Source organism: Rhinoderma darwinii (assembly GCF_050947455.1).
Source record: "Rhinoderma darwinii isolate aRhiDar2 chromosome 1 unlocalized genomic scaffold, aRhiDar2.hap1 SUPER_1_unloc_28, whole genome shotgun sequence".
Lineage (NCBI taxonomy): Eukaryota > Metazoa > Chordata > Amphibia > Anura > Rhinodermatidae > Rhinoderma > Rhinoderma darwinii.
Window position 1 is genome coordinate 241735 of NW_027461665.1, and position 25631 is coordinate 267365.

At 42.0% G+C, this 25631-nt stretch overlaps 114 pseudogenes; all 114 read right to left on the reverse strand.

Moving 5' to 3' along the window:
• Positions 1-18: 18 nt before the first annotated feature.
• Positions 19-137, reverse strand: LOC142673017 (5S ribosomal RNA; annotated as a pseudogene).
• A 67-nt stretch (positions 138-204) lies between these two features.
• LOC142671461 (5S ribosomal RNA) lies at positions 205-323 on the reverse strand (annotated as a pseudogene).
• A 67-nt stretch (positions 324-390) lies between these two features.
• LOC142672947 (5S ribosomal RNA) lies at positions 391-509 on the reverse strand (annotated as a pseudogene).
• Positions 510-576: 67 nt separating this feature from the next.
• Positions 577-695, reverse strand: LOC142671400 (5S ribosomal RNA; annotated as a pseudogene).
• A 67-nt stretch (positions 696-762) lies between these two features.
• On the reverse strand, positions 763-881 carry LOC142671788 (5S ribosomal RNA; annotated as a pseudogene).
• Positions 882-948: 67 nt separating this feature from the next.
• Positions 949-1067, reverse strand: LOC142671774 (5S ribosomal RNA; annotated as a pseudogene).
• Positions 1068-1134: 67 nt separating this feature from the next.
• On the reverse strand, positions 1135-1253 carry LOC142672788 (5S ribosomal RNA; annotated as a pseudogene).
• A 67-nt stretch (positions 1254-1320) lies between these two features.
• On the reverse strand, positions 1321-1439 carry LOC142672218 (5S ribosomal RNA; annotated as a pseudogene).
• A 432-nt stretch (positions 1440-1871) lies between these two features.
• Positions 1872-1990, reverse strand: LOC142671183 (5S ribosomal RNA; annotated as a pseudogene).
• Positions 1991-2057: 67 nt separating this feature from the next.
• On the reverse strand, positions 2058-2176 carry LOC142671789 (5S ribosomal RNA; annotated as a pseudogene).
• A 67-nt stretch (positions 2177-2243) lies between these two features.
• Positions 2244-2362, reverse strand: LOC142671776 (5S ribosomal RNA; annotated as a pseudogene).
• Positions 2363-2429: 67 nt separating this feature from the next.
• LOC142672789 (5S ribosomal RNA) lies at positions 2430-2548 on the reverse strand (annotated as a pseudogene).
• A 67-nt stretch (positions 2549-2615) lies between these two features.
• Positions 2616-2734, reverse strand: LOC142671336 (5S ribosomal RNA; annotated as a pseudogene).
• A 67-nt stretch (positions 2735-2801) lies between these two features.
• LOC142672888 (5S ribosomal RNA) lies at positions 2802-2920 on the reverse strand (annotated as a pseudogene).
• A 67-nt stretch (positions 2921-2987) lies between these two features.
• LOC142671431 (5S ribosomal RNA) lies at positions 2988-3106 on the reverse strand (annotated as a pseudogene).
• Positions 3107-3173: 67 nt separating this feature from the next.
• LOC142672790 (5S ribosomal RNA) lies at positions 3174-3292 on the reverse strand (annotated as a pseudogene).
• A 67-nt stretch (positions 3293-3359) lies between these two features.
• Positions 3360-3478, reverse strand: LOC142671192 (5S ribosomal RNA; annotated as a pseudogene).
• A 438-nt stretch (positions 3479-3916) lies between these two features.
• Positions 3917-4035, reverse strand: LOC142672502 (5S ribosomal RNA; annotated as a pseudogene).
• Positions 4036-4102: 67 nt separating this feature from the next.
• On the reverse strand, positions 4103-4221 carry LOC142672791 (5S ribosomal RNA; annotated as a pseudogene).
• A 67-nt stretch (positions 4222-4288) lies between these two features.
• LOC142671311 (5S ribosomal RNA) lies at positions 4289-4407 on the reverse strand (annotated as a pseudogene).
• A 67-nt stretch (positions 4408-4474) lies between these two features.
• Positions 4475-4593, reverse strand: LOC142671184 (5S ribosomal RNA; annotated as a pseudogene).
• A 253-nt stretch (positions 4594-4846) lies between these two features.
• LOC142672726 (5S ribosomal RNA) lies at positions 4847-4965 on the reverse strand (annotated as a pseudogene).
• A 67-nt stretch (positions 4966-5032) lies between these two features.
• On the reverse strand, positions 5033-5151 carry LOC142672441 (5S ribosomal RNA; annotated as a pseudogene).
• A 67-nt stretch (positions 5152-5218) lies between these two features.
• LOC142672006 (5S ribosomal RNA) lies at positions 5219-5337 on the reverse strand (annotated as a pseudogene).
• A 67-nt stretch (positions 5338-5404) lies between these two features.
• On the reverse strand, positions 5405-5523 carry LOC142673020 (5S ribosomal RNA; annotated as a pseudogene).
• Positions 5524-5590: 67 nt separating this feature from the next.
• LOC142671777 (5S ribosomal RNA) lies at positions 5591-5709 on the reverse strand (annotated as a pseudogene).
• A 67-nt stretch (positions 5710-5776) lies between these two features.
• Positions 5777-5895, reverse strand: LOC142671463 (5S ribosomal RNA; annotated as a pseudogene).
• Positions 5896-5962: 67 nt separating this feature from the next.
• Positions 5963-6081, reverse strand: LOC142672792 (5S ribosomal RNA; annotated as a pseudogene).
• A 67-nt stretch (positions 6082-6148) lies between these two features.
• Positions 6149-6267, reverse strand: LOC142672316 (5S ribosomal RNA; annotated as a pseudogene).
• A 254-nt stretch (positions 6268-6521) lies between these two features.
• On the reverse strand, positions 6522-6640 carry LOC142672452 (5S ribosomal RNA; annotated as a pseudogene).
• A 67-nt stretch (positions 6641-6707) lies between these two features.
• Positions 6708-6826, reverse strand: LOC142671699 (5S ribosomal RNA; annotated as a pseudogene).
• A 253-nt stretch (positions 6827-7079) lies between these two features.
• On the reverse strand, positions 7080-7198 carry LOC142672793 (5S ribosomal RNA; annotated as a pseudogene).
• Positions 7199-7265: 67 nt separating this feature from the next.
• Positions 7266-7384, reverse strand: LOC142671378 (5S ribosomal RNA; annotated as a pseudogene).
• A 67-nt stretch (positions 7385-7451) lies between these two features.
• LOC142671433 (5S ribosomal RNA) lies at positions 7452-7570 on the reverse strand (annotated as a pseudogene).
• A 67-nt stretch (positions 7571-7637) lies between these two features.
• Positions 7638-7756, reverse strand: LOC142671532 (5S ribosomal RNA; annotated as a pseudogene).
• A 67-nt stretch (positions 7757-7823) lies between these two features.
• Positions 7824-7942, reverse strand: LOC142672219 (5S ribosomal RNA; annotated as a pseudogene).
• A 432-nt stretch (positions 7943-8374) lies between these two features.
• On the reverse strand, positions 8375-8493 carry LOC142672936 (5S ribosomal RNA; annotated as a pseudogene).
• A 67-nt stretch (positions 8494-8560) lies between these two features.
• LOC142671464 (5S ribosomal RNA) lies at positions 8561-8679 on the reverse strand (annotated as a pseudogene).
• A 67-nt stretch (positions 8680-8746) lies between these two features.
• LOC142672503 (5S ribosomal RNA) lies at positions 8747-8865 on the reverse strand (annotated as a pseudogene).
• A 67-nt stretch (positions 8866-8932) lies between these two features.
• On the reverse strand, positions 8933-9051 carry LOC142671159 (5S ribosomal RNA; annotated as a pseudogene).
• A 67-nt stretch (positions 9052-9118) lies between these two features.
• LOC142671312 (5S ribosomal RNA) lies at positions 9119-9237 on the reverse strand (annotated as a pseudogene).
• A 67-nt stretch (positions 9238-9304) lies between these two features.
• LOC142672039 (5S ribosomal RNA) lies at positions 9305-9423 on the reverse strand (annotated as a pseudogene).
• Positions 9424-9490: 67 nt separating this feature from the next.
• Positions 9491-9609, reverse strand: LOC142672068 (5S ribosomal RNA; annotated as a pseudogene).
• Positions 9610-9676: 67 nt separating this feature from the next.
• Positions 9677-9795, reverse strand: LOC142673110 (5S ribosomal RNA; annotated as a pseudogene).
• Positions 9796-9862: 67 nt separating this feature from the next.
• Positions 9863-9981, reverse strand: LOC142672937 (5S ribosomal RNA; annotated as a pseudogene).
• Positions 9982-10048: 67 nt separating this feature from the next.
• Positions 10049-10167, reverse strand: LOC142671465 (5S ribosomal RNA; annotated as a pseudogene).
• Positions 10168-10234: 67 nt separating this feature from the next.
• LOC142672040 (5S ribosomal RNA) lies at positions 10235-10353 on the reverse strand (annotated as a pseudogene).
• Positions 10354-10420: 67 nt separating this feature from the next.
• LOC142672157 (5S ribosomal RNA) lies at positions 10421-10539 on the reverse strand (annotated as a pseudogene).
• A 67-nt stretch (positions 10540-10606) lies between these two features.
• Positions 10607-10725, reverse strand: LOC142672069 (5S ribosomal RNA; annotated as a pseudogene).
• Positions 10726-10792: 67 nt separating this feature from the next.
• On the reverse strand, positions 10793-10911 carry LOC142673055 (5S ribosomal RNA; annotated as a pseudogene).
• A 67-nt stretch (positions 10912-10978) lies between these two features.
• LOC142671909 (5S ribosomal RNA) lies at positions 10979-11097 on the reverse strand (annotated as a pseudogene).
• A 67-nt stretch (positions 11098-11164) lies between these two features.
• On the reverse strand, positions 11165-11283 carry LOC142672794 (5S ribosomal RNA; annotated as a pseudogene).
• A 67-nt stretch (positions 11284-11350) lies between these two features.
• Positions 11351-11469, reverse strand: LOC142671193 (5S ribosomal RNA; annotated as a pseudogene).
• Positions 11470-11722: 253 nt separating this feature from the next.
• On the reverse strand, positions 11723-11841 carry LOC142672932 (5S ribosomal RNA; annotated as a pseudogene).
• Positions 11842-11908: 67 nt separating this feature from the next.
• On the reverse strand, positions 11909-12027 carry LOC142671243 (5S ribosomal RNA; annotated as a pseudogene).
• Positions 12028-12094: 67 nt separating this feature from the next.
• LOC142671815 (5S ribosomal RNA) lies at positions 12095-12213 on the reverse strand (annotated as a pseudogene).
• A 67-nt stretch (positions 12214-12280) lies between these two features.
• On the reverse strand, positions 12281-12399 carry LOC142672519 (5S ribosomal RNA; annotated as a pseudogene).
• Positions 12400-12466: 67 nt separating this feature from the next.
• Positions 12467-12585, reverse strand: LOC142671648 (5S ribosomal RNA; annotated as a pseudogene).
• Positions 12586-12652: 67 nt separating this feature from the next.
• On the reverse strand, positions 12653-12771 carry LOC142672795 (5S ribosomal RNA; annotated as a pseudogene).
• A 253-nt stretch (positions 12772-13024) lies between these two features.
• Positions 13025-13143, reverse strand: LOC142672834 (5S ribosomal RNA; annotated as a pseudogene).
• A 67-nt stretch (positions 13144-13210) lies between these two features.
• On the reverse strand, positions 13211-13329 carry LOC142671265 (5S ribosomal RNA; annotated as a pseudogene).
• A 67-nt stretch (positions 13330-13396) lies between these two features.
• Positions 13397-13515, reverse strand: LOC142673121 (5S ribosomal RNA; annotated as a pseudogene).
• A 253-nt stretch (positions 13516-13768) lies between these two features.
• LOC142671244 (5S ribosomal RNA) lies at positions 13769-13887 on the reverse strand (annotated as a pseudogene).
• A 253-nt stretch (positions 13888-14140) lies between these two features.
• Positions 14141-14259, reverse strand: LOC142672420 (5S ribosomal RNA; annotated as a pseudogene).
• A 67-nt stretch (positions 14260-14326) lies between these two features.
• On the reverse strand, positions 14327-14445 carry LOC142671266 (5S ribosomal RNA; annotated as a pseudogene).
• Positions 14446-14512: 67 nt separating this feature from the next.
• Positions 14513-14631, reverse strand: LOC142672097 (5S ribosomal RNA; annotated as a pseudogene).
• A 67-nt stretch (positions 14632-14698) lies between these two features.
• LOC142672542 (5S ribosomal RNA) lies at positions 14699-14817 on the reverse strand (annotated as a pseudogene).
• A 67-nt stretch (positions 14818-14884) lies between these two features.
• On the reverse strand, positions 14885-15003 carry LOC142672737 (5S ribosomal RNA; annotated as a pseudogene).
• A 67-nt stretch (positions 15004-15070) lies between these two features.
• LOC142672220 (5S ribosomal RNA) lies at positions 15071-15189 on the reverse strand (annotated as a pseudogene).
• A 67-nt stretch (positions 15190-15256) lies between these two features.
• On the reverse strand, positions 15257-15375 carry LOC142672035 (5S ribosomal RNA; annotated as a pseudogene).
• A 439-nt stretch (positions 15376-15814) lies between these two features.
• On the reverse strand, positions 15815-15933 carry LOC142672506 (5S ribosomal RNA; annotated as a pseudogene).
• Positions 15934-16000: 67 nt separating this feature from the next.
• LOC142671697 (5S ribosomal RNA) lies at positions 16001-16119 on the reverse strand (annotated as a pseudogene).
• Positions 16120-16186: 67 nt separating this feature from the next.
• Positions 16187-16305, reverse strand: LOC142671668 (5S ribosomal RNA; annotated as a pseudogene).
• Positions 16306-16930: 625 nt separating this feature from the next.
• On the reverse strand, positions 16931-17049 carry LOC142672517 (5S ribosomal RNA; annotated as a pseudogene).
• Positions 17050-17116: 67 nt separating this feature from the next.
• LOC142671678 (5S ribosomal RNA) lies at positions 17117-17235 on the reverse strand (annotated as a pseudogene).
• Positions 17236-17302: 67 nt separating this feature from the next.
• On the reverse strand, positions 17303-17421 carry LOC142672796 (5S ribosomal RNA; annotated as a pseudogene).
• Positions 17422-17488: 67 nt separating this feature from the next.
• LOC142673021 (5S ribosomal RNA) lies at positions 17489-17607 on the reverse strand (annotated as a pseudogene).
• A 67-nt stretch (positions 17608-17674) lies between these two features.
• LOC142672273 (5S ribosomal RNA) lies at positions 17675-17793 on the reverse strand (annotated as a pseudogene).
• Positions 17794-18046: 253 nt separating this feature from the next.
• Positions 18047-18165, reverse strand: LOC142672673 (5S ribosomal RNA; annotated as a pseudogene).
• A 67-nt stretch (positions 18166-18232) lies between these two features.
• On the reverse strand, positions 18233-18351 carry LOC142671929 (5S ribosomal RNA; annotated as a pseudogene).
• Positions 18352-18418: 67 nt separating this feature from the next.
• On the reverse strand, positions 18419-18537 carry LOC142671698 (5S ribosomal RNA; annotated as a pseudogene).
• A 67-nt stretch (positions 18538-18604) lies between these two features.
• On the reverse strand, positions 18605-18723 carry LOC142671314 (5S ribosomal RNA; annotated as a pseudogene).
• Positions 18724-18790: 67 nt separating this feature from the next.
• Positions 18791-18909, reverse strand: LOC142671581 (5S ribosomal RNA; annotated as a pseudogene).
• A 67-nt stretch (positions 18910-18976) lies between these two features.
• On the reverse strand, positions 18977-19095 carry LOC142672007 (5S ribosomal RNA; annotated as a pseudogene).
• A 67-nt stretch (positions 19096-19162) lies between these two features.
• LOC142672635 (5S ribosomal RNA) lies at positions 19163-19281 on the reverse strand (annotated as a pseudogene).
• Positions 19282-19348: 67 nt separating this feature from the next.
• On the reverse strand, positions 19349-19467 carry LOC142672994 (5S ribosomal RNA; annotated as a pseudogene).
• A 67-nt stretch (positions 19468-19534) lies between these two features.
• Positions 19535-19653, reverse strand: LOC142673022 (5S ribosomal RNA; annotated as a pseudogene).
• A 66-nt stretch (positions 19654-19719) lies between these two features.
• LOC142672017 (5S ribosomal RNA) lies at positions 19720-19838 on the reverse strand (annotated as a pseudogene).
• Positions 19839-19905: 67 nt separating this feature from the next.
• On the reverse strand, positions 19906-20024 carry LOC142673130 (5S ribosomal RNA; annotated as a pseudogene).
• Positions 20025-20091: 67 nt separating this feature from the next.
• Positions 20092-20210, reverse strand: LOC142671526 (5S ribosomal RNA; annotated as a pseudogene).
• Positions 20211-20277: 67 nt separating this feature from the next.
• LOC142673023 (5S ribosomal RNA) lies at positions 20278-20396 on the reverse strand (annotated as a pseudogene).
• A 67-nt stretch (positions 20397-20463) lies between these two features.
• Positions 20464-20582, reverse strand: LOC142671434 (5S ribosomal RNA; annotated as a pseudogene).
• Positions 20583-20650: 68 nt separating this feature from the next.
• LOC142673024 (5S ribosomal RNA) lies at positions 20651-20769 on the reverse strand (annotated as a pseudogene).
• Positions 20770-20836: 67 nt separating this feature from the next.
• Positions 20837-20955, reverse strand: LOC142671679 (5S ribosomal RNA; annotated as a pseudogene).
• Positions 20956-21022: 67 nt separating this feature from the next.
• LOC142672067 (5S ribosomal RNA) lies at positions 21023-21141 on the reverse strand (annotated as a pseudogene).
• Positions 21142-21208: 67 nt separating this feature from the next.
• LOC142671339 (5S ribosomal RNA) lies at positions 21209-21327 on the reverse strand (annotated as a pseudogene).
• Positions 21328-21580: 253 nt separating this feature from the next.
• LOC142671176 (5S ribosomal RNA) lies at positions 21581-21699 on the reverse strand (annotated as a pseudogene).
• A 67-nt stretch (positions 21700-21766) lies between these two features.
• On the reverse strand, positions 21767-21885 carry LOC142671520 (5S ribosomal RNA; annotated as a pseudogene).
• A 67-nt stretch (positions 21886-21952) lies between these two features.
• LOC142671743 (5S ribosomal RNA) lies at positions 21953-22071 on the reverse strand (annotated as a pseudogene).
• A 253-nt stretch (positions 22072-22324) lies between these two features.
• Positions 22325-22443, reverse strand: LOC142672799 (5S ribosomal RNA; annotated as a pseudogene).
• A 67-nt stretch (positions 22444-22510) lies between these two features.
• Positions 22511-22629, reverse strand: LOC142673025 (5S ribosomal RNA; annotated as a pseudogene).
• Positions 22630-22881: 252 nt separating this feature from the next.
• On the reverse strand, positions 22882-23000 carry LOC142671918 (5S ribosomal RNA; annotated as a pseudogene).
• Positions 23001-23067: 67 nt separating this feature from the next.
• LOC142671235 (5S ribosomal RNA) lies at positions 23068-23186 on the reverse strand (annotated as a pseudogene).
• A 67-nt stretch (positions 23187-23253) lies between these two features.
• LOC142672627 (5S ribosomal RNA) lies at positions 23254-23372 on the reverse strand (annotated as a pseudogene).
• A 67-nt stretch (positions 23373-23439) lies between these two features.
• LOC142672602 (5S ribosomal RNA) lies at positions 23440-23558 on the reverse strand (annotated as a pseudogene).
• Positions 23559-23625: 67 nt separating this feature from the next.
• Positions 23626-23744, reverse strand: LOC142672236 (5S ribosomal RNA; annotated as a pseudogene).
• Positions 23745-23811: 67 nt separating this feature from the next.
• On the reverse strand, positions 23812-23930 carry LOC142671548 (5S ribosomal RNA; annotated as a pseudogene).
• A 67-nt stretch (positions 23931-23997) lies between these two features.
• LOC142672847 (5S ribosomal RNA) lies at positions 23998-24116 on the reverse strand (annotated as a pseudogene).
• Positions 24117-24183: 67 nt separating this feature from the next.
• LOC142672940 (5S ribosomal RNA) lies at positions 24184-24302 on the reverse strand (annotated as a pseudogene).
• Positions 24303-24369: 67 nt separating this feature from the next.
• On the reverse strand, positions 24370-24488 carry LOC142672885 (5S ribosomal RNA; annotated as a pseudogene).
• Positions 24489-24741: 253 nt separating this feature from the next.
• LOC142671799 (5S ribosomal RNA) lies at positions 24742-24860 on the reverse strand (annotated as a pseudogene).
• A 67-nt stretch (positions 24861-24927) lies between these two features.
• LOC142673026 (5S ribosomal RNA) lies at positions 24928-25046 on the reverse strand (annotated as a pseudogene).
• Positions 25047-25113: 67 nt separating this feature from the next.
• Positions 25114-25232, reverse strand: LOC142671549 (5S ribosomal RNA; annotated as a pseudogene).
• A 253-nt stretch (positions 25233-25485) lies between these two features.
• LOC142672942 (5S ribosomal RNA) lies at positions 25486-25604 on the reverse strand (annotated as a pseudogene).
• Positions 25605-25631: the final 27 nt, after the last annotated feature.

Here is a 25631-nt window from a genome sequence, read left to right on the forward strand (position 1 = left end):
CTAAACGACATAATAAAAAGTCAACCGCACCACGGATTCCCAGACAGTCTCCCACACTGGTACTAGCGAGGCCTTAAGCTGTGTAACTTCTGCGATCTGACGAGAGCAGGGACATTCAGCTTAGAATGGCCATTGACATTAAATGCTTTAATCCATAGTCCTTTTTAATCGATTGTGAAACAAAATCTAAACGACATAATAAAAAGTCAACCGCACCACGGATTCCCAGACAGTCTCCCACACTGGTACAAGCGAGGCCTTAAGCTGTGTAACTTCTGCGATCTGACGAGAGCAGGGACATTCAGCTTAGAATGGCCATTGACATTAAATGCTTTAATCCATAGTCCTATTTAATCGATTGTGAAACAAAATCTAAACGACATAATAAAAAGTCAACCGCACCACGGATTCCCAGACAGTCTCCCACACTGGTACTAGCGAGGCCTTAAGCTGTGTAACTTCTGCGATCTAACGAGAGCAGGCACATCCAGCTTAGAATGGCCATTGACATTAAATGTTTTAATCCATAGTCCTTTTTAATCGATTGTGAAACAAAATCTAAACGACATAATAAAAAGCCAACCGCACCACGGATTCCCAGACAGTCTCCCACACAGGTACTAGCGAGGCCTTAAGCTGTGTAACTTCTGCGATCTGACGAGAGCAGGCACATCCAGCTTAGAATAGCCATTGACATTAAATGATTTAATCCATAGTCCTTTTTAATCGATTATGAAACAAAATCTAAACGACATAATAAAAAGTCAACCGCACCAAGGATTCCCAGACAGTCTCCCACACTGGTACTAGCGAGGCCTTAAGCTGTGTAACTTCTGCGATCTGACGAGAGCAGGGACATTCAGCTTAGAATGGCCATTGACATTAAATGCTTTAATCCATAGTCCTTTTTAATCGATTGTGAAACAAAATCTAAACGACATAATAAAAATTCAACCGCACCACGGATTCCCAGACAGTCTACCACACTGGTACTAGCGAGGCCTTAAGCTGTGTAACTTCTGCGTTCTGACGAGAGCAGGCACATTCAGCTTAGAATGGCCATTGACGTTAAATGCTTTAATCCATAGTCCTATTTAATCTATTGTGAAACAAAATCTAAACGACATAATAAAAAGTCAACCGCACCACGGATTCCCAGACAGTCTCCCACACTGGTACTAGCGAGGCCTTAAGCTGTGTAACTTCTGCGATCTGACGAGAGCAGGCACATTCAGCTTAGAATGGCCATTGACATTAAAAGCCTTAATCCATAGTCCTATTTAATCTATTGTGAAACAAAATCTAAACAACATAATAAAAAGTCAACCGCACCACGGATTCCCAGACAGTCTCCCACACTGGTACTAGTGAGGCCGTAAGCTGTGTAACTTCTGCGATCTGACGAGAGCAGGGACTTTCAGCTTAGAATGGCAATTGCCATTAAATGCTTTAATCCATAGTCCTTTTTAATCGATTGTGAAACAAAATCTAAACGACATAATAAAAATGCAACCGCACCACGGATTCCCAGACAGTCTCCCACACTGGTACTAGCGAGGATTTAAGCTGTGTACCTTCTGCGTTCTGACGAGAGCAGGCACATTCAGTTTAGAATGGCCATTGACGTGTAATGCTTTAATCCATAGTCCTATTTAATCTATTGTGAAACAAAATCTAAACGACATAATAAAAAGTCAACCGCACCCCCAGACAGTCTCCCACACTGGTACTAGCGAGGCCTTAAGCTGTGTAACTTCTGCGATCTAACGAGAGCAGGAACATCCAGCTTAGAATGGCCATTGACATTAAATGTTTTAATCCATAGTCCTTTTTAATCGATTGTGAAACAAAATCTAAACGACATAATAAAAAGTCAACCGCACCACGGATTCCCAGACAGTCTCCCACACAGGTACTAGCGAGGCCTTAAGCTGTGTAACTTCTGCGATCTGACGAGAGCAGGCACATCCAGCTTAGAATAGCCATTGACATTAAATGATTTAATCCATAGTCCTTTTTAATCGATTATGAAACAAAATCTAAACGACATAATAAAAAGTCAACCGCACCAAGGATTCCCAGACAGTCTCCCACACTGGTACTAGCGAGGCCTTAAGCTGTGTAACTTCTGCGATCTGACGAGAGCAGGGACATTCAGCTTAGAATGGCCATTGACATTAAATGCTTTAATCCATAGTCCTTTTTAATCGATTGTGAAACAAAATCTAAACGACATAATAAAAATTCAACCGCACCACGGATTCCCAGACAGTCTACCACACTGGTACTAGCGAGGCCTTAAGCTGTGTAACTTCTGCGTTCTGACGAGAGCAGGCACATTCAGCTTAGAATGGCCATTGACGTTAAATGCTTTAATCCATAGTCCTATTTAATCGATTGTGAAACAAAATCTAAACGACATAATAAAAAGTCAACCGCACCACGGATTCCCAGACAGTCTCCCACACTGGTACTAGCGAGGCCTTAAGCTGTGTAACTTCTGCGATCTGACGAGAGCAGGCACATTCAGCTTAGAATGGCCATTGACGTTAAATGCTTTAATCCATAGTCCTTTTTAATCGATTGTGAAACAAAATCTAAACGACATAATAAAAAGTCAACCGCACCACGGATTCCCAGACAGTCTCCCACACTTGTACTAGCGAGGCCTTAAGCTGTGTAACTTCTGCGATCTGACGAGAGCAGGCACATTCAGCTTAGAATGGCCATTGACATTAAAAGCCTTAATCCATAGTCCTATTTAATCTATTGTGAAACAAAATCTAAACAACATAATAAAAAGTCAACCGCACCACGGATTCCCAGACAGTCTCCCACACTGGTACTAGCGAGGCCTTAAGCTGTGTAACTTCTGCGATCTGACGAGAGCAGGGACTTTCAGCTTAGAATGGCCATTGACATTAAATGCTTTAATCCATAGTCCTTTTTAATCGATTGTGAAACAAAATCTAAACGACATAATAAAAATTCAACCGCACCACGGATTCCCAGACAGTCTCCCACACTGGTACTAGCGAGGCCTTAAGCTGTGTAACTTCTGCGATCTGACGAGAGCAGGCACATTCAGCTTAGAATGGCCATTGACGTTAAATGCTTTAATCCATAGTCCTATTTAATCTATTGTGAAACAAAATCTAAACGACATAATAAAAAGTCAACCGCACCACGGATTCCCAGACAGTCTCCCACACTGGTACTAGCGAGGCCTTAAGCTGTGTAACTTCTGCGATCTGACGAGAGCAGGCACATTCAGCTTAGAATGGCCATTGACATTAAAAGCCTTAATCCATAGTCCTATTTAATCTATTGTGAAACAAAATCTAAACAACATAATAAAAAGTCAACCGCACCACGGATTCCCAGACAGTCTCCCACACTGGTACTAGCGAGGCCTTAAGCTGTGTAACTTCTGCGATCTGACGAGAGCAGGGACTTTCAGCTTAGAATGGCAATTGCCATTAAATGCTTTAATCCATAGTCCTTTTTAATCGATTGTGAAACAAAATCTAAACGACATAATAAAAATGCAACCGCACCACGGATTCCCAGACAGTCTCCCACACTGGTACTAGCGAGGCTTTAAGCTGTGTACCTTCTGCGTTCTGACTAGAACAGGCACATTCAGCTTAGAATGGCCATTGACATTAAATGCTTTAATCCGTAGTCCTTTTTAATCGATTGTGAAACAAAATCTAAACGACATAATAAAAAGTCAACCGACCACGGATTCCCAGACAGTCTCCCACACTGGTACAAGCGAGGCCTTAAGCTGTGTAACTTCTGCGATCTGACGAGAGCAGGGACATTCAGCTTAGAATGGCCATTGACATTAAATGCTTTAATCCATAGTCCTTTTTAATCGATTGTGAAACAAAATCTAAACGACATAATAAAAATTAGACCGCACCACGGATTCCCAGACAGTCTCCCACACTGGTACTAGCGAGGCCTTAAGCTGTGTAACTTCTGCGATCTGACGAGAGCAGGCACATTCAGCTTAGAATGGCCATTGATGTTAAATGCTTTAATCCATAGTCCTATTTAATCTATTGTGAAACAAAATCTAAACGACATAATAAAAAGTCAACCGCACCACGGATTCCCAGACAGTCTCCCACACTGGTACTAGCGAGGCCTTAAGCTGTGTAACTTCTGCGATCTGACGAGAGCAGGCACATTCAGCTTAGAATGGCCATTGACATTAAATGCTTTAATCCATAGTCCTTTTTAATCGATTGTGAAACAAAATCTAAACGACATAATAAAAAGTCAACCGCACCACGGATTCCCAGACAGTCTCCCACTCTGGTACTAGCGAGGCCTTAAGCTGTGTAACTCCTGCGATCTGACGAGAGCAGGGACATTCAGCTTAGAATGGCCATTGACATTAAATGCTTTAATCCATAGTCCTTTTTAATCGATTGTGAAACAAAATCTAAACGACATAATAAAAAGTCAACCGCACCACGGATTCCCAGACAGTCTCCCACACTGGTACAAGCGAGGCCTTAAGCTGTGTAACTTCTGCGATCTGACGAGAGCAGGCACATTCAGCTTAGAATGGCCATTGACATTAAATGCTTTTATCCATAGTCCTTTTTAATCGATTGTGAAACAAAATCTAAACGACATAATAAAAAGTCAGCCGCACCACGGATTCCCAGATAGTCTGCCACACTGGCACAAGCGAGGCCTTAAGCTGTGTAACTTCTGCGATCTGACGAGAGCAGGGACATTCAGCTTAGAATGGCCATTGACATTAAATGCTTTAATCCATAGTCCTTTTTAATCGATTGTGAAACAAAATCTAAACGACATAATAAAAATTAGACCGCACCACGGATTCCCAGACAGTCTCCCACACTGGTACTAGCGAGGCCTTAAGCTGTGTAACTTCTGCGATCTGACGAGAACAGGCACATTCAGCTTAGAATGGCCATTGATGTTAAATGCTTTAATCCATAGTCCTATTTAATCTATTGTGAAACAAAATCTAAACAACATAATAAAAAGTCAACCGCACCACGGATTCCCAGACATTCTCCCACACTGGTACTAGCGAGGCCTTAAGCTGTGTAACTTCTGCGATCTGACGAGAGCAGGGACTTTCAGCTTAGAATGGCCATTGGCATTAAATGCTTTAATCCATAGTCCTTTTTAATCGATTGTGAAACAAAATCTAAACGACATAATAAAAAGTCAACCGCACCAGGGATTCCCAGACAGTCTCCCACACAGGTACTAGCGAGGCCTTAAGCTGTGTAACTTCTGCGATCTGACGAGAGCAGGCACATCCAGCTTAGAATAGCCATTGACATTAAATGATTTAATCCATAGTCCTTTTTAATCGATTATGAAACAAAATCTAAACGACATAATAAAAAGTCAACCGCACCACGGATTCCCAGACAGTCTCCCACACTGGTACTAGCGAGGCCTTAAGCTGTGTAACTTCTGCGATCTGACGAGAGCAGGGACATTCAGCTTAGAATGGCCATTGACATTAAATGCTTTAATCCATAGTCCTTTTTAATCGATTGTGAAACAAAATCTAAACGACATAATAAAAATTCAACCGCACCACGGATTCCCAGACAGTCTACCACACTGGTACTAGCGAGGCCTTAAGCTGTGTAACTTCTGCGTTCTGACGAGAGCAGGCACATTCAGCTTAGAATGGCCATTGACGTTATATGCTTTAATCCATAGTCCTATTTAATCTATTGTGAAACAAAATCTAAACGACATAATAAAAAGTCAACCGCACCACGGATTCCCAGACAGTCTCCCACACTGGTACAAGCGAGGCCTTAAGCTGTGTAACTTCTGCGATCTGACGAGAGCAGGGACATTCAGCTTAGAATGGCCATTGACATTAAATGCTTTAATCCATAGTCCTATTTAATCGATTGTGAAACAAAATCTAAACGACATAATAAAAAGTCAACCGCACCACGGATTCCCAGACAGTCTCCCACACTGGTACTAGCGAGGCCTTAAGCTGTGTAACTTCTGCGATCTGACGAGAGCAGGCACATTCAGCTTAGAATGGCCATTGACATTAAATGCTTTAATCCATAGTCCTTTTTAATCGATTGTGAAACAAAATCTAAACGACATAATAAAAAGTCAACCGCACCACGGATTCCCAGACAGTCTCCCACACTGGCACAAGCGAGGCCTTAAGCTGTGTAACTTCTGCGATCTGACGAGAGCAGGGACATTCAGCTTAGAATGGCCATTGACATTAAATGCTTTAATCCATAGTCCTTTTTAATCGATTGTGAAACAAAATCTAAACGACATAATAAAAATTAGACCGCACCACGGATTCCCAGACAGTCTCCCACACTGGTACTAGCAGAGGCCTTAAGCTGTGTAACTTCTGCGATCTGACGAGAGCAGGCACATTCAGCTTAGAATGGCCATTGATGTTAAATGCTTTAATCCATAGTCCTATTTAATCTATTGTGAAACAAAATCTAAACAACATAATAAAAAGTCAACCGCACCACGGATTCCCAGACATTCTCCCACACTGGTACTAGCGAGGCCTTAAGCTGTGTAACTTCTGCGACCTGACGAGAGCAGGGACTTTCAGCTTAGAATGGCCATTGACATTAAATGCTTTAATCCATAGTCCTTTTTAATCGATTGTGAAACAAAATCTAAACGACATAAAAAAAAGTCAACCGCACCACGGATTCCCAGACAGTCTCCCACACTGGTACTAGCGAGGCCTTAAGCTGTGTAACTTCTGCGATCTGACTAGAGCAGGCACATTCAGCTTAGAATGGCCATTGACGTTAAATGCTTTAATCCATAGTCCTATTTAATCTATTGTGAAACAAAATCTAAACGACATAATAAAAAGTCAACCGCACCACAGATTCCCAGACAGTCTCCCACACTGGTACTAGCGAGGCGTTAAGCTATGTAACTGCTGCGATCTAACGAGAGCAGGCACATCCAGCTTAGAATGGCCATTGACATTAAATGCTTTAATCCATAGTCCTTTTTAATCGATTGTGAAACAAAATCTAAACGACATAATAAAAAGTCAACCGCACCACGGATTCCCAGACAGTCTCCCACACTGGTACTAGCGAGGCCTTAAGCTGTGTAACTTCTGCGATCTGACGAGAGCAGGCACATTCAGCTTAGAATGGCCATTGACATTAAAAGCCTTAATCCATAGTCCTATTTAATCTATTGTGAAACAAAATCTAAACAACATAATAAAAAGTCAACCGCACCACGGATTCCCAGACAGTCTCCCACACTGGTACTAGCGAGGCCTTAAGCTGTGTAACTTCTGCGATCTGACGAGAGCAGGGACTTTCAGCATAGAATGGCCATTGACATTAAATGCTTTAATCCATAGTCCTTTTTAATCGATTGTGAAACAAAATCTAAACGACATAATAAAAATTCAACCGCACCACGGATTCCCAGACAGTCTCCCACACTGGTACTAGCGAGGCCTTAAGCTGTGTAACTTCTGCGATCTGACGAGAGCAGGCACATTCAGCTTAGAATGGCCATTGACGTTAAATGCTTTAATCCATAGTCCTATTTAATCTATTGTGAAACAAAATCTAAACGACATAATAAAAAGTCAACCGCACCACGGATTCCCAGACAGTCTCCCACACTGGTACTAGCGAGGCCTTAAGCTGTGTAACTTCTGCGATCTGACAAGAGCAGGCACATTCAGCTTAGAATGGCCATTGACATTAAAAGCCTTAATCCATAGTCCTATTTAATCTATTGTGAAACAAAATCTAAACAACATAATAAAAAGTCAACCGCACCACGGATTCCCAGACAGTCTCCCACACTGGTACTAGTGAGGCCGTAAGCTGTGTAACTTCTGCGATCTGACGAGAGCAGGGACTTTCAGCTTAGAATGGCAATTGCCATTAAATGCTTTAATCCATAGTCCTTTTTAATCGATTGTGAAACAAAATCTAAACGACATAATAAAAATGCAACCGCACCACGGATTCCCAGACAGTCTCCCACACTGGTACTAGCGAGGCTTTAAGCTGTGTACCTTCTGCGTTCTGACGAGAGCAGGCACATTCAGCTTAGAATGGCCATTGACGTGTAATGCTTTAATCCATAGTCCTATTTAATCTATTGTGAAACAAAATCTAAACGACATAATAAAAAGTCAACCGCACCCCCAGACAGTCTCCCACACTGGTACTAGCGAGGCCTTAAGCTGTGTAACTTCTGCGATCTGACGAGAGCAGGCACATTCAGCTGAGAATGGCCATTGACATTAAATGCTTTAATCCATAGCCCTTTTTAATCGATTGTGACACAAAATCTAAACGACATAATAAAAAGTCAACCGCACCACGGATTCCCAGACAGTCTCCCACACTGGTACTAGCGAGGCCTTAAGCTGTGTAACTTCTGCGATCTGACGAGAGCAGGCACATACAGCTTAGAATGGCCATTGACATTAAATGCTTTAATCCATAGTCCTTTTTAATCGATTGTGAAACAAAATCTAAACGACATAATAAAAAGTCAACCGCACCACGGATTCCCAGACAGTCTCCCACACTGGTACAAGCGAGGCCTTAAGCTGTGTAACTTCTGCGATCTGACGAGAGCAGGGACATTCAGCTTAGAATGGCCATTGACATTAAATGCTTTAATCCATAGTCCTTTTTAATCGATTGTGAAACAAAATCTAAACGACATAATAAAAATTAGACCGCACCACGGATTCCCAGACAGTCTCCCACACTGGTACTAGCGAGGCCTTAAGCTGTGTAACTTCTGCGATCTGACGAGAGCAGGCACATTCAGCTTAGAATGGCCATTGATGTTAAATGCTTTAATCCATAGTCCTATTTAATCTATTGTGAAACAAAATCTAAACGACATAATAAAAAGTCAACCGCACCACGGATTCCCAGACAGTCTCCCACACTGGTACTAGCGAGGTCTTAAGCTGTGTAACTTCTGCGATCTGACGAGAGCAGGCACATTCAGCTTAGAATGGCCATTGACATTAAATGCTTTAATCCATAGTCCTTTTTAATCGATTGTGAAACAAAATCTAAACGACATAATAAAAAGTCAACCGCACCACGGATTCCCAGACAGTCTCCCACTCTGGTACTAGCGAGGCCTTAAGCTGTGTAACTCCTGCGATCTGACGAGAGCAGGGACATTCAGCTTAGAATGGCCATTGACATTAAATGCTTTAATCCATAGTCCTTTTTAATCGATTGTGAAACAAAATCTAAACGACATAATAAAAAGTCAACTGCACCACGGATTCCCAGACAGTCTCCCACACTGGTACAAGCGAGGCCTTAAGCTGTGTAACTTCTGCGATCTGACGAGAGCAGGGACATTCAGCTTAGAATGGCCAATGACATTAAATGCTTTAATCCATAGTCCTATTTAATCGATTGTGAAACAAAATCTAAACGACATAATAAAAAGTCAACCGCACCACGGATTCCCAGACAGTCTCCCACACTGGTACTAGCGAGGCCTTAAGCTGTGTAACTTCTGCGATCTGACGAGAGCAGGCACATTCAGCTTAGAATGTCCATTGAAATCAAAAGCCTTAATCCATAGTCCTATTTAATCTATTGTGAAACAAAATCTAAACAACATAATAAAAAGTCAACCGCACCACGGATTCCCAGACAGTCTCCCACACTGGTACTAGCGAGGCCTTAAGCTGTGTAACTTCTGCGATCTGACGAGAGCAGGCACATTCAGCTGAGAATGGCCATTGACATTAAATGCTTTAATCCATAGCCCTTTTTAATCGATTGTGACACAAAATCTAAACGACATAATAAAAAGTCAACCGCACCACGGATTCCCAGACAGTCTCCCACACTGGTACTAGCGAGGCCTTAAGCTGTGTAACTTCTGCGATCTGACGAGAGCAGGCACATACAGCTTAGAATGGCCATTGACATTAAATGCTTTAATCCATAGTCCTTTTTAATCGATTGTGAAACAAAATCTAAACGACATAATAAAAAGTCAACCGCACCACGGATTCCCAGACAGTCTCCCACACTGGTACAAGCGAGGCCTTAAGCTGTGTAACTTCTGCGATCTGACGAGAGCAGGGACATTCAGCTTAGAATGGCCATTGACATTAAATGCTTTAATCCATAGTCCTTTTTAATCGATTGTGAAACAAAATCTAAACGACATAATAAAAAGTCAACTGCACCACGGATTCCCAGACAGTCTCCCACACTGGTACAAGCGAGGCCTTAAGCTGTGTAACTTCTGCGATCTGACGAGAGCAGGGACATTCAGCTTAGAATGGCCAATGACATTAAATGCTTTAATCCATAGTCCTATTTAATCGATTGTGAAACAAAATCTAAACGACATAATAAAAAGTCAACCGCACCACGGATTCCCAGACAGTCTCCCACACTGGTACTAGCGAGGCGTTAAGCTGTGTAACTTCTGCGATCTAACGAGAGCAGGCACATCCAGCTTAGAATGGCCATTGACATTAAATGCTTTAATCCATAGTCCTTTTTAATCGATTGTGAAACAAAATCTAAACGACATAATAAAAAGTCAACCGCACCACGGATTCCCAGACAGTCTCCCACACTGGTACTAGCGAGGCCTTAAGCTGTGTAACTTCTGCGATCTGACGAGAGCAGGCACATTCAGCTTAGAATGTCCATTGAAATCAAAAGCCTTAATCCATAGTCCTATTTAATCTATTGTGAAACAAAATCTAAACAACATAATAAAAAGTCAACCGCACCACGGATTCCCAGACAGTCTCCCACACTGGTACTAGCGAGGCCTTAAGCTGTGTAACTTCTGCGATCTGACGAGAGCAGGAACTTTCAGCTTAGAATGGCCATTGACATTAAATGCTTTAATCCATAGTCCTTTTTAATCGATTGTGAAACAAAATCTAAACGACATAATAAAAATTCAACCGCACCACGGATTCCCAGACAGTCTCCCACACTGGTACTAGCGAGGCCTTAAGCTGTGTAACTTCTGCGATCTGACGAGAGCAGGTACATTCAGTTAAGAATGGCCATTGACGTTAAATGCTTTAATCCATAGTCCTATTTAATCTATTGTGAAACAAAATCTAAACGACATAATAAAAAGTCAACCGCACCACGGATTCCCAGACAGTCTCCCACACTGGTACTAGCGAGGCCTTAAGCTGTGTAACTTCTGCGATCTGACGAGAGCAGGCACATTCAGCTTAGAATGGCCATTGACATTAAAAGCCTTAATCCATAGTCCTATTTAATCTATTGTGAAACAAAATCTAAACAACATAATAAAAAGTCAACCGCACCACGGATTCCCAGACAGTCTCCCACACTGGTACTAGCGAGGCCTTAAGCTGTGTAACTTCTGCGATCTGACGAGAGCAGGGACTTTCAGCTTAGAATGGCAATTGCCATTAAATGCTTTAATCCATAGTCCTTTTTAATCGATTGTGAAACAAAATCTAAACGACATAATAAAAATGCAACCGCACCACGGATTCCCAGACAGTCTCCCACACTGGTACTAGCGAGGCTTTAAGCTGTGTACCTTCTGCGTTCTGACGAGAGCAGGCACATTCAGCTTAGAATGGCCATTGACGTGAAATGCTTTAATCCATAGTCCTATTTAATCTATTGTGAAACAAAATCTAAACGACATAATAAAAAGTCAACCGCACCCCGGATTCCCAGACAGTCTCCCACACTGGTACTAGCGAGGCCTTAAGCTGTGTAACTTCTGCGATCTGACGAGAGCAGGCACATTCAGCTTAGAATGGCCATTGACATTAAATGCTTTAATCCATAGTCCTTTTTAATCGATTGTGACACAAAATCTAAACGACATAATAAAAAGTCAACCGCACCACTGATTCCCAGACAGTCTCCCACACTGGTACTAGCGAGGCCTTAAGCTGTGTAACTTCTGCGATCTGACGAGAGCAGGCACATTCAGCTTAGAATGGCCATTGACATTAAATGCTTTAATCCATAGTCCTTTTTAATCGATTGTGAAACAAAATCTAAACGACATAATAAAAAGTCAACCGCACCACGGATTCCCAGACAGTCTCCCACACTGGTACAGGCGAGGCCTTAAGCTGTGTAACTTCTGCGATCTGACGAGAGCAGGGACATTCAGCTTAGAATGGCCATTGACATTAAATGCTTTAATCCATAGTCCTTTTTAATCGATTGTGAAACAAAATCTAAACGACATAATAAAAATTACACCGCACCACGGATTCCCAGACAGTCTCCCACACTGGTACTAGCGAGGCCTTAAGCTGTGTAACTTCTGCGATCTGACGAGAGCAGGCACATTCAGCTTAGAATGGCCATTGATGTTAAATGCTTTAATCCATAGTCCTATTTAATCTATTGTGAAACAAAATCTAAACGACATAATAAAAAGTCAACCGCACCACGGATTCCCAGACAGTCTCCCACACTGGTACTAGCGAGGCGTTAAGCTGTGTAACTTCTGCGATCTAACGAGAGCAGGCACATCCAGCTTAGAATGGCGATTGACATTAAATGCTTTAATCCATAGTCCTTTTTAATCGATTGTGAAACAAAATCTAAACGACATAATAAAAAGTCAACCGCACCACGGATTCCCAGACAGTCTCCCACACTGGTACTAGCGAGGCCTTAAGCTGTGTAACTTCTGCGATCTGACGAGAGCAGGCACATTCAGCTTAGAATGGCCATTGACATTAAAAGCCTTAATCCATAGTCCTATTTAATCTATTGTGAAACAAAATCTAAACAACATAATAAAATATCAATCGCACCACGGATTCCCAGACAGTCTCCCACACTGGTACTAGCGAGGCCTTAAGCTGTGTAACTTCTGCGATCTGTCGAGAGCAGGGACTTTCAGCTTAGAATGGCCAATGACATTAAATGCTTTAATCCATAGTCCTTTTTAATCAATTGTGAAACAAAATCTAAACGACATAATAAAAAGTCAACCGCACCACGGATTCCCAGACAGTCTCCCACACTGGTACTAGCGAGGCCTTAAGCTGTGTAACTTCTGCGTTCTGACGAGAGCAGGCACATTCAGCTTAGAATGGCCATTGACATGAAATGCTTTAATCCATAGTCCTTTTTAATCTATTGTGAAACAAAATCTAAACGACATAATATAAAGTCAACCGCACCACGGATTCCCAGACAGTCTCCCACACTGGTACTAGCGAGGCCTTAAGCTGTGTAACTTCTGCGATCTGACGAAAGCAGGCACATTCAGCTTAGAATGGCCATTGACATTAAATGCTTTAATCCATAGTCCTTTTTAATCGATTGTGAAACAAAATCTAAACGACATAATAAAAAGTCAACCGCACCCCGGATTCCCAGACAGTCTCCCACACTGGTACTAGTGAGGCCTTAAGCTGTGTAACTTCTGCGATCTGACGAGAGCAGGCACATTCAGCTTAGAATGGCCATTGACATTAAATGCTTTAATCCATAGTCCTTTTTAATCGATTGTGAAACAAAATCTAAACGACATAATAAAAAGTCAAACGCACCACGGATTCCCAGACAGTCTCCCACACTGGTACTAGCGAGGGCTTAAGCTGTGTAACTTCGGCGATCTGACGAGAGCAGGCACATTCAGCTTAGAATGGCCATTGACATTAAATGCTTTAATCCATAGTCCTTTTTAATCGATTGTGAAACAAAATCTAAACGACATAATAAAAAGTCAACCGCACCACTGATTCCCAGACAGTCTCCCACACTGGTACTAGCGAGGCCTTAAGCTGTGTAACTTCTGCGATCTGACGAGAGCAGGCACATTCAGCTTAGAATGGCCATTGACATTAAAAGCCTTAATCCATAGTCCTATTTAATCTATTGTGAAACAAAATCTAAACAACATAATAAAAAGTCAACCGTACCACGGATTCCCAGACAGTCTCCCACACTGGTACTAGCGAGGCCTTAAGCTGTGTAACTTCTGCGATCTGACGAGAGCACTGACATTCAGCTTAGAATGGCCATTGACATTAAATGCTTTAATCCATAGTCCTTTTTAATCGATTGTGAAACAAAATCTAAACGACATAATAAAAATTCAACCGCACCACGGATTCCCAGACAGTCTCCCACACTGGTACTAGCGAGGCCTTAAGCTGTGTAACTTCTGCGTTCTGAAAAGAGCAGGCACATTCAGCTAAGAATGGCCATTGACGTTAAATGCTTTAATCCATAGTCCTTTTTAATCTATTGTGAAACAAAATCTAAACGACATAATAAAAAGTCAACCGCACCACGGATTCCCAGACAGTCTCCCACACTGGTACTAGCGAGGCCTTAAGCTGTGTAACTTCTGCGATCTGACGAAAGCAGGCACATTCAGCTTAGAATGGCCATTGACATTAAATACTTTAATCCATAGTCCTTTTTAATCGATTGTGAAACAAAATCTAAACGACATAATAAAAAGTGAACCGCACCACTGATTCCCAGACAGTCTCCCACACTGGTACTAGCGAGGCCTTAAGCTGTGTAACTTCTGCGATCTGACGAGAGCAGGCACATTCAGCTTAGAATGGCCATTGACGTTAAATGCTTTAATCCATAGTCCTATTTAATCTATTGTGAAACAAAATCTAAACAACATAATAAAAAGTCAACCGCACCACGGATTCCCAGACAGTCTCCCACACTGGTACTAGCGAAGCGTTAAGCTGTGTAACTTCTGCGATCTAACGAGAGCAGGCACATCCAGCTTAGAATGGCCATTGACATTAAATGCTTTAATCCATAGTCCTTTTTAATCGATTGTGAAACAAAATCTAAACGACATAATAAAAAGTCAACCGCACCACGGATTCCCAGACAGTCTCCCACACTGGTACTAGCGAGGCCTTAAGCTGTGTAACTTCTGCGATCTGACGAGAGGAGGCACATTCAGCTTAGAATGGCCTTTGACATTAAAAGACTTAATCCATAGTCCTATTTAATCTATTGTGAAACAAAATCTAAACAACATAATAAAAAGTCAACCGCACCACGGATTCCCAGACAGTCTCCCACACTGGTACTAACGAGGCCTTAAGCTGTGTAACTTCTGCGATCTGACGAGAGGAGGGACATTCAGCTTAGAATGGCCATTGACATTAAATGCTTTAATCCATAGTCCTTTTTAATCGATTGTGAAACAAAATCTAAACGACATAATAAAAATTCAACCGCACCACGGATTCCCAGACAGTCTCCCACACTGGTACTAGCGAGGCCTTAAGCTGTGTAACTTCTGCGATCTGACGAGAGCAGACACATTCAGCTTAGAATGGCCATTGACGTTAAATGATTTAATCCATAGTCCTATTTAATCTATTGTGAAACAAAATCTAAACGACATAATAAAAAGTCAACCGCACCACGGATTCCCAGACAGTCTCCCACACTGGTACTATCGAGGCGTTAAGCTTTGTAACTTCTGCGATCTAACGAGAGCAGGCACATCCAGCTTAGAATGACCATTGACATTAAATGCTTTAATCCATAGTCCTTTTTAATCGATTGTGAAACAAAATCTAAACGACATAATAAAAAGTCAGCCGCACCACAGATTCCCAGACAGTCTCCCACACTGGTACTAGCGAGGCATTAAGCTGTGTAACTTCTGCGATCTGACGAGAGCAGGGACATTCAGCTTAGAATGGCCATTGACATTAAATGCTTTAATCCATAGTCCTTTTTAATCGATTGTGAAACAAAATCTAAACGACATAATAAAAATTCAACCGCACCACGGATTCCCAGACAGTCTCCCACACTAGTACTAGCGAGGCCTTAAGCTGTGTAACTTCAGCGATCTGACGAGAGCAGACACATTCAGCTTAGAATGGCCATTGACGTTAAATGATTTAATCCATAGTCCTATTTAATCTATTGTGAAACAAAATCTAAACGACATAATAAAAAGTCAACCGCACCACGGATTCCCAGACAGTCTCCCACACTGGTACTAGCGAGGCTTTAAGCTGTGTAACTTCTGCGATCTGACGAGAGCAGGCACATTCAGCTTAGAATGGCCATTGACATTAAAAGCGTTAATCCATAGTCCTTTTTAATCGATTGTGAAACAAAATCTAAACGACATAATAAAAAGTCAACCGCACCACGGATTCCCAGACAGTCTCCCACACTGGTACTAGCGAGGCCTTAAGCTGTGTAACTTCTGCAATCTGACGAGAGCAGGGACATTCAGCTTAGAATGGCCATTGACATTAAATGCTTTAATACATAGTCCTTTTTAATCGATTGTGAAACAAAATCTAAACGACATAATAAAAATTCAACCGCACCACGGATTCCCAGACAGTTTCCCACACTGGTACTAGCGAGGCGTTAAGCTGTGTAACTTCTGCGATCTAACGAGTGCAGGCACATTCAGCTTAGAATGGCCATTGACATTAAATGCTTTAATCCATAGTCCTTTTTAATCGATTGTGAAACAAAATCTAAACGACATAATAAAAAGTCAACCGCACCACGGATTCCCAGACACTCTCCCACACTGGTACTAGCGAGGGCTTAAGCTGTGTAACTTCTGCGATCTAACGAGAGCTGGCACATTCAGCTTAGAATGGCCATTGACGTTAAATGCTTTAATCCATAGTCCTATTTAATCTATTGTGAAACAAAATCTAAACAACATAATAAAAAGTTAACCGCACCACGGATTCCCAGACAGTCTCGAAAAATGGTACTAGCGAGGCCTTAAGCTGTGTAACTTCTGCGATCTGACGAGAGCAGGGACATTCAGCTTAGAATGGCCATTGACATTAAATGCCTCAATCCATAGTCCTTTTTAATCGATTGTGAAACAAAATCTAAACGACATAATAAAAAATCAACCGCACCACGGATTGCCAGACAGTCTCCAACGCTGGTACTAGCGAGGCCTTAAGCTGTGTAACTTCTGCGTTCTGACGAGAGCAGGCACATTCAGCTTAGAATGGCCATTGACGTTAAATGCTTTAATCCATAGTCCTATTTAATCTATTGTGAAACAAAATCTAAACGACATAATAAAAAGTCAACCGCACCACGGATTCCCAGACAGTCTCCCACACTGGTACTAGCGATGCCTTAAGCTGTGTAACTTCTGCGATCTGACGAGAGCAGGCACATTCAGCTTAGAATGGCCATTGACATTAAATGCTTTAATCCATAGTCCTCTTTAATCGATTGTGAAACAAAATCTAAACGACATAATAAAAAGTCAACCGCACCACGGATTCCCAGACAGTCTCCCACACTGGTACTAGCGAGGCCTTAAGCTGTGTAACTTCTGCGATCTGACGAGAGCAGGCACATTCAGCTTAGAATGGCCATTGACAATAAATGCTTTAATCCATAGTCCTTTTTAATCGATCGTGAAACAAAATCTAAACGACATAATAAAAAGTCAACCGCACCACGGATTCCCAGACAGTCTCCCACACTGGTACTAGCGAGGCCTTAAGCTGTGTAACTTCTGCGATCTGACGAGAGCAGGGACATTCAGCTTAGAATGGCCATTGACATAAAATGCTTTAATCCATAGTCCTTTTTAATCGATTGTGAAACAAAATCTAAACTACATAATAAAAATTCAACCTCACCACGGATTCCCAGACAGTCTCCCACACTGGTACTAGCGAGGCCTTAAGCTGTGTAACTTCTGCGATCTGACGAGAGCAGGCACATTCAGCTTAGAATGGCCATTGACGTTAAATGCTTTAATCCATAGTCCTATTTAATCTATTGTGAAACAAAATCTAAACGACATAATAAAAAGTCAACCGCACCACGGATTCCCAGACAGTCTCCCACACTGGTACTATCGAGGCGTTAAGCTTTGTAACTTCTGCGATCTAACGAGAGCAGGCACATCCAGCTTAGAATGACCATTGACATTAAATGCTTTAATCCATAGTCCTTTTTAATCGATTGTGAAACAAAATCTAAACGACATAATAAAAAGTCAGCCGCACCACGGATTCCCAGACAGTCTCCCACACTGGTACTAGCGAGGCATTAAGCTGTGTAACTTCTGCGATCTGACGAGAGCAGGGACATTCAGCTTAGAATGGCCATTGACATTAAATGCTTTAATCCATAGTCCTTTTTAATCGATTGTGAAACAAAATCTAAACGACATAATAAAAATTCAACCGCACCACGGATTCCCAGACAGTCTCCCACACTAGTACTAGCGAGGCCTTAAGCTGTGTAACTTCTGCGATCTGACGAGAGCAGACACATTCAGCTTAGAATGGCCATTGACGTTAAATGATTTAATCCATAGTCCTATTTAATCTATTGTGAAACAAAATCTAAACGACATAATAAAAAGTCAACCGCACCACGGATTCCCAGACAGTCTCCCACACTGGTACTAGCGAGGCTTTAAGCTGTGTAACTTCTGCGATCTGACGAGAGCAGGCACATTCAGCTTAGAATGGCCATTGACATTAAAAGCTTTAATCCATAGTCCTTTTTAATCGATTGTGAACCAAAATCTAAACGACATAATAAAAAGTCAACCGCACCACGGATTCCCAGACAGTCTCCCACACTGGTACTAGCGAGGCCTTAAGCTGTGTAACTTCTGCGATCTGACGAGAGCAGGCACATTCAGCTTAGAATGGCCAATGACATTAAATGCTTTAATCCATAGTCCTTTTTAATCGATTGTGAAACAAAATCTAAACGACATAATAAAAAGTCAACCGCACCACGGATTCCCAGACAATCTCCCACACTGGTACTAGCGAGGCCTTAAGCTGTGTAACTTCTGCGATCTGACGAGAGCAGGGACATTCAGCTTAGAATGGCCATTGACATAAAATGCTTTAATCCATAGTCCTTTTTAATCGATTGTGAAACAAAATCTAAACTACATAATAAAAGTTCAACCGCACCACGGATTCCCAGACAGTCTCCCACACTGGTACTAGCGAGGCCTTAAGCTGTGTAACCTCTGCGATCTGACGAGAGCAGGCACATTCAGCTTAGAATGGCCATTGACGTTAAATGCTTTAATCCATAGTCCTATTTAATCTATTGTGAAACAAAATCTAAACGACATAATAAAAAGTCAACCACACCACGGATTCCCAGACAGTCTCCCACACTGGTACTAGTGAGGCGTTAAGCTGTGTAACTTCTGCGATCTAACGAGAGCAGGCACATTCAGCTTAGAATGGCCATTGACATTAAATGCTTTAATCCATAGTCCTGTTTAATCGATTGTGAAACAAAATCTAAACGACATAATAAGAAGTCAACCGCACCACGGATTCCCAGACAGTCTCCCACACTGGTACTAACGAGGCCTTAAGCTGTGTAACTTCTGCGATCTGACGAGAGCAGGCACATTCAGCTTAGAATGGCCATTGACAATAAATGCTTTAATCCATAGTCCTATTTAATCTATTGTGAAACAAAATCTAAACAACATAATAAAAAGTCAACCGCACCACGGATTCCCAGACAGTCTCCCACACTGGTACTAGCGAGGCCTTAAGCTGTGTAACTTCTGCGATCTGACGAGAGCAGGGACATTCAGCTTAGAATGGCCATTGACATTAAATGCTTAATCCATAGTCCTTTTTAATCGATTGTGAAACAAAATCTAAACAACATAATAAAAAGTCAACCGCACCACGGATGCCCAGACAGTCTCCCACACTGGTACTAGCGAGGCCTTAAGCTGTGTAACTTCTGCATTCTGACGAGAGCAGGCACATTCAGCTTAGAATGGCCATTGACGTTAAATGCTTTAATCCATAGTCCTATTTAATCTATTGTGAAACAAAATCTAAACGACATAATAAAAAGTCAACCGCACCACGGATTCCCAGACAGTCTCCCACACTGGTACTAGCAAGGCCTTAAGCTGTGTAACTTCTGCGATCTGACGAGAGCAGGCACATTCAGCTTAGAATGGCCATTGACATTAAATGCTTTAATCCATAGTCCTTTTTAATTGATTGTGAAACAAAATCTAAACGACATAATAAAAAGTCAACCGCACCACAGATTCCCAGACAGTCTCCAACACTGGTACTAGCGAGGCCTTAAGCTGTGTAACTTCTGCGATCTGACGAGAGCAGGCACATTCAGCTTAGAATGGCCATTGACAATAAATGCTTTAATCCATAGTCCTTTTTAATCGATTGTGAAACAAAATCTAAACGACATAATAAAAAGTCAACCGCACCACGGATTCCCAGACAGTCTCCCACACTGGTACTAGCGAGGCCTTAAGCTGTGTAACTTCTGCGATCTGACGAGAGCAGGGACATTCAGCTTAGAATGGCCATTGACATTAAATGCTTTAATCCATAGTCCTTTTTAATCGATTGTGAAACAAAATCTAAACGACATAATAAAAATTCAACCGCACCACGGATTCCCAGACAGTCTCCCACACTGGTACTAGCGAGGCCTTAAGCTGTGTAACTTCTGCGATCTGACGAGAGCAGGCACATTCAGCTTAGAATGGCCATTGACGTTAAATGCTTTAATCCATAGTCCTATTTAATCTATTGTGAAACAAAATCTAAACAACATAAAAAAAAAGTCAACCGCACCACGGATTCCCAGACAGTCTCCCACACTGGTACTAGCGAGGCCTTAAGCTGTGTAACTTCTGCGATCTGACGAGAGCAGGGACATTCAGCTTAGAATGGCCATTGACATTAAATGCTTTAATCCATAGTCCTTTTTAATCGATTGTGAAACAAAATCTAAACGACATAATAAAAATTCAACCGCACCACGGATTCCCAGACAGTCTCCCACACTGGTACTAGCGAGGCCTTAAGCTGTGTAACTTCTGCGATCTGACGAGAGCAGGCACTTTCAGCTTAGAATGGCCATAGACATTAAATGCTTTAATCCATAGTCCTTTTTAATCGATTGTGAAACAAAATCTAAACGACATAATAAAAAGTCAACCGCACCACAGATTCCCAGACAGTCTCCCACAATGGTACTAGCGAGACCTTAAGCTGTGTAACTTCTGCGGTCTGACGAGAGCAGGCACATTCAGCTTAGAATGGCCATTGACATTAAATGCTTTAATCCATAGTCCTTTTTAATCGATTGTGAAACAAAATCTAAACGACATAATAAAAAGTCAACCGCACCACGGATTCCCAGACAGTCTCCCACACTGATACTAGCGAGGCCTTAAGCTGTGTAACTTCTGCGATCTGACGAGAGCAGGCACATTCAGCTTAGAATGGCCATTGACATTAAATGCTTTAATCCATAGTCCTATTTAATCTATTGTGAAACAAAATCTAAACGACATAATAAAAAGTCAACCACACCACGGATTCCCAGACAGTCTCCCACACTGGTACTAGCGAGGCGTTAAGCTGTGTAACTTCTGCGATTTAACGAGAGCAGGCACATTCAGCTTAGAATGGCCATCGACATTAAATGCTTTAATCCATAGTCCTTTTTAATCGATTGTGAAACAAAATCTAAACGACATAATAAAAAGTCAACCGCACCACGGATTCCCAGACAGTCTCCCACACTGGTACTAACGAGGCCTTAAGCTGTGTAACTTCTGCGATCTGACGAGAGCAGGCACATTCAGCTTAGAATGGCCATTGCCATTAAAAGCCTTAATCCATAGTCCTATTTAATCTATTGTGAAACAAAATCTAAACAACATAATAAAAAGTCAACCGCACCACGGATTCCCAGACAGTCTCCCACACTAGTAATAGCGAGGCCTTAAGCTGTGTAACTTCTGCGATCTGACGAGAGCAGGCACATTCAGCTTAGAATGGCCATTGACATTAAATGCTTTAATCCATAGTCCTTTTTAATCGATTGTGAAACAAAATCTAAACGACATAATAAAAAGTCGACCGCACCACGGATTCCCAGACAGTCTCCCACACTGGTACTAACGAGGCCTTAAGCTGTGTAACTTCTGCGATCTGACGAGAGCAGGCACATTCAGCTTAGAATGGCCATTGCCATTAAAAGCCTTAATCCATAGTCCTATTTAATCTATTGTGAAACAAAATCTAAACAACATAATAAAAAGTCAACCGCACCACGGATTCCCAGACAGTCTCACACACTGGTACTAGCGAGGCCTTAAGCTGTGTAACTTCTGCGATTTGACGAGAGCAGGCACATTCAGCTTAGAATGGCCATTGCCATTAAAAGCCTTAATCCATAGTCCTATTTAATCTATTGTGAAACAAAATCTAAACAACATAATAAAAAGTCAACCGCACCACGGATTCCCAGACAGTCTCCCACACTGGTACTAGCGAGGCCTTAAGCTGTGTAACTTCTGCGATCTGACGAGAGCAGGCACATTCAGCTTAGAATGGCCATTGACAATAAATGCTTTAATCCATAGTCCTATTTAATCTATTGTGAAACAAAATCTAAACAACATAATAAAAAGTCAACCGCACCACGGATTCCCAGACAGTCTCCCACACTGGTACTAGCGAGGCCTTAAGCTGTGTAACTTCTGCGATCTGACGAGAGCAGGGACATTCAGCTTAGAATGGCCATTGACATTAAATGCTTAATCCATAGTCCTTTTTAATCGATTGTGAAACAAAATCTAAACGACATAATAAAAATTCTACCGCACCACGGATTCCCAGACAGTCTCCAATACTGGTACTAGCGAGGCCTTAAGCTGTGTAACTTCTGCGATCTGACGAGAGTAGGCACATTCAGCTTAGAATGGCCATTGACAATAAATGCTTTAATCCATAGTCCTTTTTAATCGATTGTGAAACAAAATCTAAACGACATAATAAAAAGTCAACCGCACCACGGATTCCCAGACAGTCTCCCACACTGGTACTAGCGAGGCCTTAAGCTGTGCAACTTCTGCGATCTGACGAGAGCAGGGACATTCAGCTTAGAATGGCCATTGACATTAAATGCTTTAATCCATAGTCCTTTTTAATCGATTGTGAAACAAAATCTAAACGACATAATAAATATTCAACCGCACCACGGATTCCCAGACAGTCTCCCACACTGGTACTAACGAGGCCTTAAGCTGTGTAACTTCTGCGATCTGACGAGAGCAGGCACATTCAGCTTAGAATGGCCATTGACGTTAAATGCTTTAATCCATAGTCCTATTTAATCTATTGTGAAACAAAATCTAAACAACATAATAAAAATTCAACCGCACCACGGATTCCCAGACAGTCTCCCACACTGGTACTAGCGAGGCCTTAAGCTGTGTAACTGCTGCGTTCTGACGAGAGCAGGCACATTCAGCATAGAATGGCCAATGACGTTAAATGCTTTAATCCATAGTCCTATTTAATCGATTGTGAAACAAAATCTAAACGACATAATAAAAAGTCAGCCGCACCACAGATTCCCAGACAGTCTCCCACACTGGTACTAGCGAGACCTTAAGCTGTGTAACTTCTGCGGTCTGACGAGAGCAGGCACATTCAGCTTAGAATGGCCATTGACATTAAATGCTTTAATCCATAGTCCTTTTTAATCGATTGTGAAACAAAATCTAAACGACATAATAAAAAGTCAACCGCACCACGGATTCCCAGACAGTCTCCCACACTGGTACTAGCGAGGCCTTAAGCTGTGTAACTTCTGCGATCTGACGAGAGAAGGGACATTCAGCTTAGAATGGCCATTGACATTAAATGCTTTAATCCATAGTCCTTTTTAATCGATTGTGAAACAAAATCTAAACGACATAATAAAAAGTCAACCGCACCACGGATTCCCAGACAGTCTCCCACACTAGTACTAGCGAGGCCTTAAGCTGTGTAACTTCTGCGATCTGACGAGAGAAGGTACATTCAGCTTAGAATGGCCATTGACATTAAAAGCCTTAATCCATAGTCCTATTTCATCTATTGTGAAACAAAATCTAAACAACATAAAAAAAAGTCAACCGCACCACGGATTCCCAGACAGTCTCCCACACTGGTACTAGCGAGGCCTTAAGCTGTGTAACTTCTGCGTTCTGACGAGAGCAGGCACATTCAGCTTAGAATGGCCATTGACGTTAAATGCTTTAATCCATAGTCCTTTTTAATCAATTGTGAAACAAAATCTAAACGACATAATAAAAAGTCAACCGCACCACGGATTCCCAGACAGTCTCCCACACTGGTACTAGCGAGGCCTTAAGCTGTGTAACTTCTGCGATCTAACGAGAGCAGGCACATTCAGCTTAGAATGGCCATTGACATTAAATGCTTTAATCCATAGTCCTTTTTAATCGATTGTGAAACAAAATCTAAACAACATAATAAAAAGTCAACCGCACCACGGATTCCCAGACAGTCTCCCACACTGGTACTAGCGAGGCCTTAAGCTGTGTAACTTCTGCGTTCTGACGAGAGCAGGCACATGCAGCTTAGAATGGCCATTGACGTTAAATGTTTTAATCCATAGTCCTTTTTAATCAATTGTGAAACAAAATCTAAACGACATAATAAAAATTCAACCGCACCATGGATTCCCTGACAGTCTCCCACACTGGTACTAGCGAGGTCTTAAGCTGTGTAACTTCTGCATTCTGACGAGAGCAGGCACATTCAGCTTAGAATGGCCATTGACGTTAAATGCTTTAATCCATAGTCCTTTTTAATCAATTGTGAAACAAAATCTAAACGACATAATAAAAAGTGAACCGCACCACGGATTCCCAGACAGTCTCCCACACTGGTACTAGCGAGGCCTTAAGCTGTGTAACTTCTGCGATCTAACGAGAGCAGGCACATTCAGCTTAGAATGGCCATTGACATTAAATGCTTTAATCCATAGTCCTTTTTAATCGATTGTGAAACAAAATCTAAACAACATAATAAAAAGTCAACCGCACCACGGATTCCCAGACAGTCTCCCACACTGGTACTAGCGAGGCCTTAAGCTGTGTAACTTCTGCGATCTGACGAGAGCAGGGACATTCAGCTTAGAATGGCCATTGACATTAAATGCTTTAATCCATAGTCCTTTTTAATCGATTGTGAAACAAAATCTAAACGACATAATAAAAAGTCAGCCGCACCACGGATTCCCAGACAGTCTCCCACACTGGTACTAGCGAGGCCTTAAGCTGTGTAACTTCTGCGTTCTGACGAGAGCAGGCACATGCAGCTTAGAATGGCCATTGACGTTAAATGCTTTAATCCATAGTCCTTTTTAATCAATTGTGAAACAAAATCTAAACGACATAATAAAAATTCAACCGCACCATGGATTCCCAGACAGTCTCCCACACTGGTACTAGCGAGGCCTTAAGCGGTGTAACTTCTTCGTTCTGACGAGAGCAGGCACATTCAGCTTAGAATGGCCATTGACGTTAAATGCTTTAATCCATAGTCCTTTTTAATCAATTGTGAAACAAAATCTAAACGACATAATAAAAAGTCAACCGCACCACGGATTCCCAGACAGTCTCCCACACTGGTACTAGCGAGGCCTTAAGCTGTGTAACTTCTGCGATCTAACGAGAGCAGGCACATTCAGCTTAGAATGGCCATTGACATTAAATGCTTTAATCCATAGTCCTTT